Here is a 10594-nt window from a genome sequence, read left to right as displayed (position 1 = left end):
TTGTCAGTGGTTAATAAATTAGCTTTTTTCGAATACTAAAGGAGTACAGTATTAAATCTGTCTGATCTCTTATGGATGGAGACAGTTGGTGTTGTATTATCCTACAGGTCCAGATTTAAAAGGAAAAGCTCATGAAGGTTGATAGGAAGCTGTTGCACAATGTGTAAAAGAAATGCAGCTCACAAATCAATACATTTTTCTTCAGTCACAAGGAACAAATCAATATGTGGGATCATTCTGTTTGCTTCTCAGGCCAGTGTAATTTTTAAACCATTGAAATCCTTTCGTGACTGATTTGTCCTTCAGCAACCGGACTGAAATAAAACACACACACAACCCAGCTATGATAAAACACACATTGCTTTGAAAGTATATTTCAGTTATCACAATCTGCGCTTAACCGCTGGCAAAGACTAACAAGAATAGCTCAATTGCACATTAAGGAATTCAGTAGTTCTTAACAATGCTATTTGTGGTTTATAATCCCTTGACGGCTAACATATCCAAGCCCACTATACTGTATCAGTACCTCTGTAATGGGTATAACCTAGTGATATCAATATCTCATTAGAGTTGTGGCTGTCCCTGGAAACATTAGATATCTATTCAGTGTCACATGTTATGCTTGAATTGTTGTAAACAGGTTGGTTGCTAGAAAGCTATGGAATTATAATTGTCTTTGTAAAATATAAAATATGTCAAGGGTTCAGCTCGCACTCTCTGAATTGAATATATAAATAACAAATGCATAAGTGAGATTTTTAACTTCAGGTCATTTTTTTTCAAATACATCAGCCCCTTTGAGAGATACCTTATGATATACTGTGCATTTCTATTTTGGTGCTGTAATTGATAACAATGATCTTCAGAATGCATTTTATTTTACCAGACAGCTTTATCTTTGTATGTAGTGCACCTATGCTGCAAATGGTGTAAACCACTTTAAAGTCCCATTTAGATCTAATTAGAATTGTTCTGCCCTGGTTGTGCATGCACGTTTTTTGAATTTAGTATATTCTCGTTTTTTTTTTATTTTTTATTTAAACACTTTCGGTAAATAAATGTTCTGCACCTGAACACTTATTGTGTTGCTGCCTTTAAATCATTTTCCCACAATATTACTGGAAAATTACATTGTTGCATGGTAAGGTGTTCACCCCTTAAAATGTGCAAAAAACTCTTCCCAACTGCAGTTGACTAAATACTATTTTTTTTTTTTTTTAGATGAATGTAGAAAACAAAATGTGTGCCCCAATGAAAGAACAATCTTGAATCGTGAATGTTGCATGTTATCTGCAAATGCAGCAAGACTTAACCATGTAATCAGTAAATATGTGGTTGCTATAAGCATGGTTGAGCAGCTCAGAACTTTATTGTACATTATCAAAACTAACCAAAAACAAATGCTTGCCAACGCAGTCATCATTCATTTTGTTAAGTTGTTTCTCAGTTAGGAATCTCGTTTCCAAAGACAATATGTAACTGGGGAATATGTGAAAAACTAAAATTAAAGAACTTTTCTCTGCTTTTTGTAATTTTAAAATCTATAATGTAATGTGTAGACCCCAGAGCAATAGGTTCATAAAAAAGTGGTAAGACAGTTCAGACACTCTGGCACCAAACTGCTACAGTGGAATATTCTTGCCATCTTCAAGCCATGGTTCCTTATATTAAAGTAACAAAACCAAAAAAAGTTTGAAAATACTGATTTTGCATTAACAGTTTATTTAACTGTATAATAACACAAATCTAAATTATACTCACTTTTATAGATAAGCTCTGGACCAGTAACCTTTCTTATTCAGTAACACAAGTCAGTTTTGGGATCTATAGGGGAGTGTTTCATTCTAACAGCAGTACAATTCAGCATTTTAATCAATGTCAGAAGCAATGGTCAAAGAATTTTGTCAATCATAAGTGCCTAACCTTGTTAAACTAAAGGACTAACTGCTGAGGGTAGAGAAGCAAATGTTTGTGAAGTTACGGTTTCAGTAATTGCAAACCTACAAAATTGGGCAGATGTTTCTGCATAAAATGTATAGCATGTACTTACTGAGCACGCATTAAATGCAAATACATGCAAGTCTCTGCACAGTGCTACACCTAGAATTCCCACATGTAGTTTATTAAAGGCAAGTGTTAAACAAAGAAAAAAGTAAGTACTGTTCTTTAGAAGGTAATTATTACCCAAGTAAGACAGTTCAAAATACTTGCTCTGTCAAGACACTTTTATTATATAAAAAAGACCACTCTGAAGCAAATTCAAAGACTTTTTTTTTCTGAATAGAACAATTTCAACAGTACGAAGTTAGTTGCAGGAAGGGCCAGTAAGGAGTTGTTTCTTGTTTACCATTAAATATACCATTAAAACTGTCTTATTGCTCTAAGAAATTGTGTCTTTGCCTTTGTTCTTGCTTCTAAATATGGTCAATTGAGTTAAACAATAATGTAAAACAATAATGTAACTGCTGCTAGTGCAACAAGTCTTATCTTGCTAGTTTTAAAATATTTATATATTTTTTATTTTAATATTCAGGCAAGTTTTACACTTGCTTCAGATCAGGTACATTATGTATATCTTTAACCAGGACTGACAGTGCGAAGAACGGCAGGGAGAGTATAAGCAAACAGTTTAATCACCTTACCATTCAGGTGCGTGCCTTTAAAGTAAGATTAAACTACTGTAATTATTTATACACAAATAAGCTTACATGAGCTCAAAAACGTCTCAAGCAAATTCCTACTTGGTTTGCTTTAATAAGTAATACACAACAAGCTTCAATATAAAAGCTGAAAATTAATAAATAAACAAGTTTAAAAAAAAAAAAATTCTGAAGTAAAAACGACATTGTTATTTTGCAATACCACGGCTTCAGATTATTACCAGTACTTAACAGCAGTAACATTGTATTTAGAGTTGTTGTTGAACTTAAACACATTCATGGCCCGCAGCAACACAAACCTAACGTCCTTGCTTAAAAGAAAATACATAATTAACAGTTTGAATATAATTTAATTAAGAGAATAAAACAAACTAAACTAACAATTACCTAGCCTATATTTAATTAATCATTTTTTGTAATATCCAAACTGCCCACGATCTTCTGTTGCAGTCACACCGCTGCTAATGTTAGCTGTTGTAAATAGTGCAGACCGGACTATGGTGGGTCAAACCAATGTTTGTGTAGGGGGTATTTTATTGTGGGTTTTTATTTATTTAATGACTTTCCTTTTTTATTTTACATTTATAGACAAAATCATAACAAAACATAGAATAGTGTGTTTACACAGAGCAAAAAAAGTAGAGTGGCAAAATATATTGTTTGTCTCCCCTGTGCTTTATGGGTTAGGTGCCTATGGTCTCAATCAAGTTACAGTTCAACAGGAGAAAAATATACTAAAAGGTCACAAGTCCTCAAGTACGTGCAAAAACATTAGTTCCCCCCCTCTCTTGCAGGGCAATGCTTAATGCTGAAATAATAAACTCCTCCCATCCTCGCATAGCAATATTTGGTACTAATTGGTTGAAACACTAAATGCCAGCCTCATTTAATTCATATTAATAGGGGAGCAAGAGAAAAAGGACTGCAGCTGCACCACCGCTGCCTGGGGGCGAGGCCACACCTCCACTTCCTTAGTTCACAAAAAAAGAGAGATGCATCACTGGAGCATGTAAGCATGTAAAATGTACCCAAACCAGACCAAATTTTGGCAAGTTGCAATTTTGAACACTGTAGGAGAGATGCTGGCACCATATTCAAAAGAATAAAATAAACAAAACTCAATTGATTCAAACAGTTTTTTTGGTAAAAAAAAATATATATATTTTTTTATTTAACATCAATGAAACATAATTTTGGTACCTGTCCCGTTCCTACAGCTGTAATAGATCAATCACAGCAAAATGTTACATATACCCAATACAAATTGCAGAGCATCTCAACTTCTTAGACAGCTCAATGTTTTCTTCCATTTTTTTTTATTTTTTTTAAACCAAGTGTTCTTATTGTCACTAGCTTTTTCTATAGCCAGTTCCAACCAGAATTTTTCCACTGTAAAACTAGTTGATCGTATGTGCTGACTGTTGCAATTGGTTGGTGAATGCATAAACATGGCTACAATTCTCAAGTTTAAAAGTCATGTGACATTCCTTTGTGTGTACAAGAACTTAATTGACAGGTACTAACCCTACAGTTTATTTCAAGTAAATACATTAACAAATACTGGTTTATAGTTGTGGCAAGCCTTTGTATGAGACTTAAAACAAAGTACTTTAAAAATGACAGTTTTAAGGCTTAAATGACTTTGAACTTATTTAACCAGTAAATGGAGAGTTTAAAAACACAAGGCAACTGGATTTAGACAAAACTCTATGCATGTGAAACAGCTCCCTTCCTTGTGAAAGTATGTCTAAAATCAAAAAACATCTAAACTAATCCAGGCAGACTAGATCATAAATATATGAAACCAATTAAATTTTACTTGATTAGTAATTAGTTAAATAACTGAACACTATAAAAAGAGTTTGTGTAAGATCTAACTAATGTTTATAATTGTTTTTGCATCTACAAGTCAAAATACAGCTTTATACACTACTGTCGACATCAATTGTAAATATTTATTAATTACTCATCTAACGTTAATAAATGAAATAGAGATGGTATTTGACATTTAATGTTAGTAAATGTAGAAGTGTTAGCAATAATGTTTGTATGTGAAAGGTAGTCATGAAGTATAGCCCCTATATGTCCAACTTAATATCAACAAACGAAAGTATAATTTGTACCAATATTTAAATATTTGTCGTAGACAAATATCTATAAATATATAACCCCACCAAGTTTGCTGAATGAGCATCAAATTATCAAGCAATGTGAAGTCACAATGATCATTTGTATCAATTTTCTGCTGGGGGGTGGGGGGGGGGGGGTAGATGTAACAGCTGTTTTACTTAAGTTGTCCTGTATTTGTTTTTATATTGATGAACTTGACTGGTTGCAGACAGCTTTAACACATCACACCAGCTGAATTCCAACAGATACCTGGAAGTCAACTAGAAAGAATACTAAAACAAATAACACATTCCATTACATATTGCAGTCAATTACTTATTCACTTGCTGTTTTTCTGAAAAGTTTAAAAGAAAAAAAAAGAAAAGAAAATGTCATCACTAATCTCTGAACAATAGCAAGCTTGACCAATATGGCAAGCATGCAATTATAAGGGAACCCACTTTATCCACATTATATCCTTACCAACAGGAAAAGGTTGTCCATTTTAAGTTGTTAGAGATCTGCTGCGTCACCGTAACATTACCTACTTGAAGGATAAAATTTTAAAGAGATTACCAGCATGGGACCCAACAGGCTCCGTCCTCCTGAAGAGTGATGCCTGAACAAAAACAAAATTTTAGTTCAAACTGGTTTCCAAATAAGTTCTCCGTGTACTCTGAAGGCTTTGACCCTAGAGGAAATTAAATATAAAAGTTTAATCTGTGAATATCATGACTCAAGTAAAAGCTCTAACCTTAGACACTTTGTACATCTACACAGTGGCTAAGGAGAACTAAACTTTTGCAGACATTTGTAGCACCTGTGTTCTCTTCTGTAAGTGTACAGATAATACACAATTTGCTCAACAGCAAAAACATGCCACAGTGTACCTGTATTCTCAGCTGGCACATTTACCTGGAGACCACACCAGATACCAACTGCAGATCTGAATTCTCAGACTCCGGAGGTTGAGGTCTGCAGGTTGCAAGGATGAGAACGGCTCTGCAGACAGGCTGCTTCAGATTCACTAAGAGACAAGGAAAATCCATGAATAAAAAGTATTTTAATTTAATTAATACAGTGCATGAATGGGGAAAACAATTCCAACATTTTTTGGACTAAAATGTGTACAGGATCACAATCAAAACAGCGATTTAAAACACATAAATAATAAATCTTTCCATTACCAAAATGTGAAATTCATTGTGTAACAAACTCTGAAAAAGTACGTTACCAAAATTGAAACAAACTTTGTTTTAAAATTACAATTTTCCACTCAAATAACAGAATTGACTTAATGTCTCAAATACCGTGCAAACTGTGCAATCCTGTTTACATTGTCGAAAACGTTTTATTTACAGTTCTCAGAATTAGTAATATATATATATATTTTTTAAACCACTGCTTTACTTAAACATGCATACATTCAACAGCATATAAGCACCATACACATTACACACGGACTAGTAATATAGCACACCTCAATGGCCGCAGTCTTAAGAGAAAAAGTCAATCGCTGGGTTGTCGGTTCAGCTGGAAATTCTTAAATGTTCTCGACCCATGAAACATTAAAGATGTTTTCAAAATCGCACCGTAGAATGTCACGAGTCTTTTCCAAATCGATGTTTGACTGACTGCAAGTGCTTTGAGAAGAGGCAGTCTCGTAGTAAAGCAGTTCCGGTCCCATATATTGAGAGTCATCAAAATCACTTGCAACACGACTATAAACACTTTCAAATTCGGAATCCTGTCCTTTAACAGAATCGTTTACGAGATCCTGGTAAACAAGGTGCATAAGATACTGCGTAGTGTTTTGAGGAGCTTGCATACCCGGAAAAGTCCGGTCACTGCCGGGTCGCAAGTTTTTGCAATCACCGTTGTTGTCGATAAATAGCCTTCGGTTTCCGTGTCTGTGTTTCTCCGCCTGACAGAGGCCTTGTTGTCGGTATTTTCTTGATGCCTGTGTAGAGTCACGCTTCCATTTTAGTAAGCTTTTCTGACCGCCGCCACTGAAACACTTCCTGGACTTCCATTTTGTGAATCTCTTTTTCTGGTAAGAGCAGGGTTGGACTAATTTCGGTTCTATTTTAACCTCCATTGCGTCCATACACATAATTACCAAGTACAGTCCCTTGTATCTTCTTTTTGTGGGCTAGTATACGTTCAAGTTTGCCCAAACACGTAGAAAATGCTAGCAGTTTAATTTTACAAACTAAAAGACAAATATAATATTTCAAAACCGCTTTCGATACAGCTGTATTTCAACAATAAATACTGTATATACAATGTATTACGCTGTTCAACTTGCGCTTCCAGCAACAATAATAAGTTAATACAGACTTTCGTAGCTGATCAGTCTTGGTATCATGTACAGCTGGGTACCGTACACAACCAATAATAAACAATTTAATTCAGACAAATCCCTAGTTCATACAAATGTTGCAGCATTTGTTTTCGAATGTGTGCTATATAAACAAGTACAATATTAACCTGAATATATGATTGCAGTAAAACAACAGTACCTTTCAGACACCAGCACAAAATGAAGTCTGACGCCCCACAACCGTAGTTATATAACTTAATGCGCATGTCAGAACGAGGCCGTCACCACGAAAACAACCAATCACAGACAAACTTTTCTCTCTACTGTATCGTTTCCCAATCTTGCAGTTACCCCGGAAGATGTACTTTCTTGCTTTGTAATGAAAACGTGTAATGAACGTTTGAGATTGTTTTGTAATTCCATTGTGAGCCAAAAAAAAAAAAAGGAGTTTAGTGTTTTGTACAACTGTGGTAAACGTGGTTTGTCCACCTGTTTTAGTATTTTATTGAAACGCAATTTATAGAAAGCGATAGTATTCAATATGCTTTTAAAAGCTATTGTTAATTTCTGGACGTCCTTTTTTTGTTTGGAATAAACAATCTATTGTGACATAATCGTGACATCGTCCACAGAATCCTTTAAAAATATCAAGTTTACTGCACTGTGCTTACTTTATACACACAGCTGAAGAAGTCAGAAATATCCTCATTTAAACCTTTTGTGTATCATGTGCTCAGGCTGCAAACAGTTCTCACGACGCTTTTTTTAGAAATATATATTTTATGAAAAAAAAAAAGATTTTGTATAATAGATCTGAAATTCAGATACATTAAGGTTGAGCTGTTTAGCAACAGTTTCTTTACAAGAATTAAGGATGTGCTTTTACGTTCGGAGCAAACCAGTGTTGCCAAGTCTCAGAGGAAAAAAATGCGGCACTGCCTGCAAAACAAGCTCAACTCATTTCAGAGGGAGGGGTGGGGGTGTTTATACAAATTCCATATTTTTTTCTACTGACGTGCATATACATTGACACGTCAATCACCAAAATACTCCTACAACCATTTTTTAACTATTGAAGTCACGTCACCTATAACAACAACAACAACAAAACTCGCCAATGATAGTGACTCTCAATAAAAACAAGCCCAATATTGCATAAGCGGACGGCAACTGTGGAGCAAACCCATTAAAATGCGACACTTTTTGCCAGACAGGATTCAAAGGTTGCGTAAAAATAGACTAGGCATGCACACATGAATTTGCAGGCGCGCTGACTGCAATTGAGACACTTCTTTCTAAGACACTATTTGGCAGATTTTTTACCTTCAATTTTTTTATGAGTTGTTTTTGCTAAATGTATTTTTACAAAAACTACAAACTTCCTCTGTGTGGGGTCTATTGTATGATTGAAGTTGTGTGTTTGTGTACCGTGGTTTTTGTATATTTATATGTTGAGAAGTTTTATATAATGTATGTATATTTTGAATCACCATTTTACTATAGGATGTGATATTTTAACATGTGCCAATTGTCTACAAGATATGAAACTGGTAAGAAATACACCTACAATGACTCTTCTCCCTGTTCTTAACATAGCTTCTAATCACTTAATAGTTTGGATATAGGAATGTGTTTTAGTTTTTTCCATCACCCCAAACTCTCCAGTTTTACAAAACTAAATTAACTGCAGCATACGGTTCTGCAATCTTGACACTGGTATACATGATCCTTTTGTGCCACTCTAGCTTCTTGTTTTAAATCTGCTTTCCTTGCTTTACCCTTTGTAAATGTAATTCAACAACACAGGTGTGAAAAAGCAGGGCTATTTGAGGTGAGCAGTATTGGTCACAGAAACTGTAGGGCCTAAAGTACTGTACTTTTGCATTTTAAGTAGATATACTTTTTTACTGATAGGAAGTTGCAAGATGAGCAGTTCAAGTTTTACAAGTTGGTCCATATAATTACAGGACCATTCACTCTTAACATAAAGGCAATTTTGTAAATTACATTTTCTAGTCATCTACAGAGCCGTTCAGAGCCACTGTGTAATCTTCCTCACTCTTCAGCTTGACACGAGAGAGGGGTGGGGAATTCTCTTGGAATGACTGGAAAGTTTTGTTGTCTGTAGGGTACAAAGGTGGTGGTAAGGGATTGTACAGCAGAACAGAGTATGTTGAAATCTATTAGAAAAAAAAGTTCTGAAATGGCATTGTGAATTGTCTACAGAGCTATTAATGTTAAATAACTACATTATGTAATGTATCAGTGGTGAACAGAGGGCTCTCTTCTAGTTTTTTTTTTATGAGTATGAATTATGATATGGATTACAAAAGACAAAAGCATATCTATTAGAGCAAGGTGGCAGTGGCTTTTGCGTACTAGTAATTCTAAATGGACTGCCCTTAGAGAGGAAATTGAATCAGTCTGATAGTGGACCTCACATGTTGTATTTCACTGGATAATTGCTTTTTAATTCAGTAATGGACCTGGATTTGGGTATTTGATAAACACTGTATGAAAGTTAGATAACTAATTAATTGATACTTATACATGTTATATTTTACCTGTTATGTACAAAAAAAAACAAAAAATCTGTATATTGTGAACTGATGATACCACCGGTAAATGGATCACTCTTATAAACAAGATGCTACATTTCAATGAGTTATCCTGAAAAATGCAAAAAATACATACACCACAACACACTTATTGGGATGTAATGTGAGATGATTATATTAGCACACTAACTCTATTACATAATATCTAATGTATTTTTTTTCTCTCTCACTGATATTTCTATTCATTTAAGGTGCATTACAATAAGGATCATGTCAGTTCATGAGATATACAGGGAAAAACATACAAGCCTAAAACATCACATTACATTTGGAGAAAATAAATAATGTATTTTTCTTAAAGAGATTAATATATATTTTCCATGTGTTTGCCTTTGAAGATGCCAGTAATGACAACTATTGCCCACATATGGTATCACCCTGCAATTGTGGTTCCTGATGGTCCCACACTTTCCAGGAACTAAAGGTGAGCCCTATTTTAGCTTGTTGTTATTACCAAATACCGACACAAGATGTCCCCAGTTCCAGAGACAGTGCCGCATTGTGACGGTGGGTGTAAATCTATCACATTTACTATGACCCTATAAGAAGCATTGCAAAGCAGGTTATATACTACGTAAAATAATTCTAATCTTATCGTGGTCTAGTGTGCAAGAATATCATCCAGATATTGCAAGCTCTGAAAATGAAATCACTCGAGGGACACACTTAGACTGTGACATGTCTTATTGCAGACAGCTCACAACTGGTTCTTGGTACAAGCATGGCCTGACAATAGTTAAATGGTATATAATGGCAAAAATGGTTTGACTTATTTAATAGGTCATGGTTTAGGTATATATATATATATATATATATATATATATATATATATATATATATATATATATATATATAGACATTGGTGTAACATGCATGGTTTA

General features: G+C 34.5%; 1 long non-coding RNA gene across 1 annotated transcript; it reads right to left on the bottom strand.

The window, feature by feature from the left end:
* Positions 1–2214: 2214 nt before the first annotated feature.
* Positions 2215–7643, bottom strand: LOC117419893 (uncharacterized). The gene is made up of 2 exons (XR_009307285.1): positions 6253–7643; positions 2215–5799 (listed from the first exon to the last, which is right to left on the bottom strand). It is a non-coding gene; the product is annotated as an uncharacterized LOC117419893 (long non-coding RNA).
* Between the last annotated feature and the right edge of the window lie 2951 nt (positions 7644–10594).

This window comes from Acipenser ruthenus, chromosome 14, assembly GCF_902713425.1.
Source record: "Acipenser ruthenus chromosome 14, fAciRut3.2 maternal haplotype, whole genome shotgun sequence".
Taxonomy (NCBI): domain Eukaryota; kingdom Metazoa; phylum Chordata; class Actinopteri; order Acipenseriformes; family Acipenseridae; genus Acipenser; species Acipenser ruthenus.
This window is presented reverse-complemented; position numbering and strand designations above follow the sequence as displayed.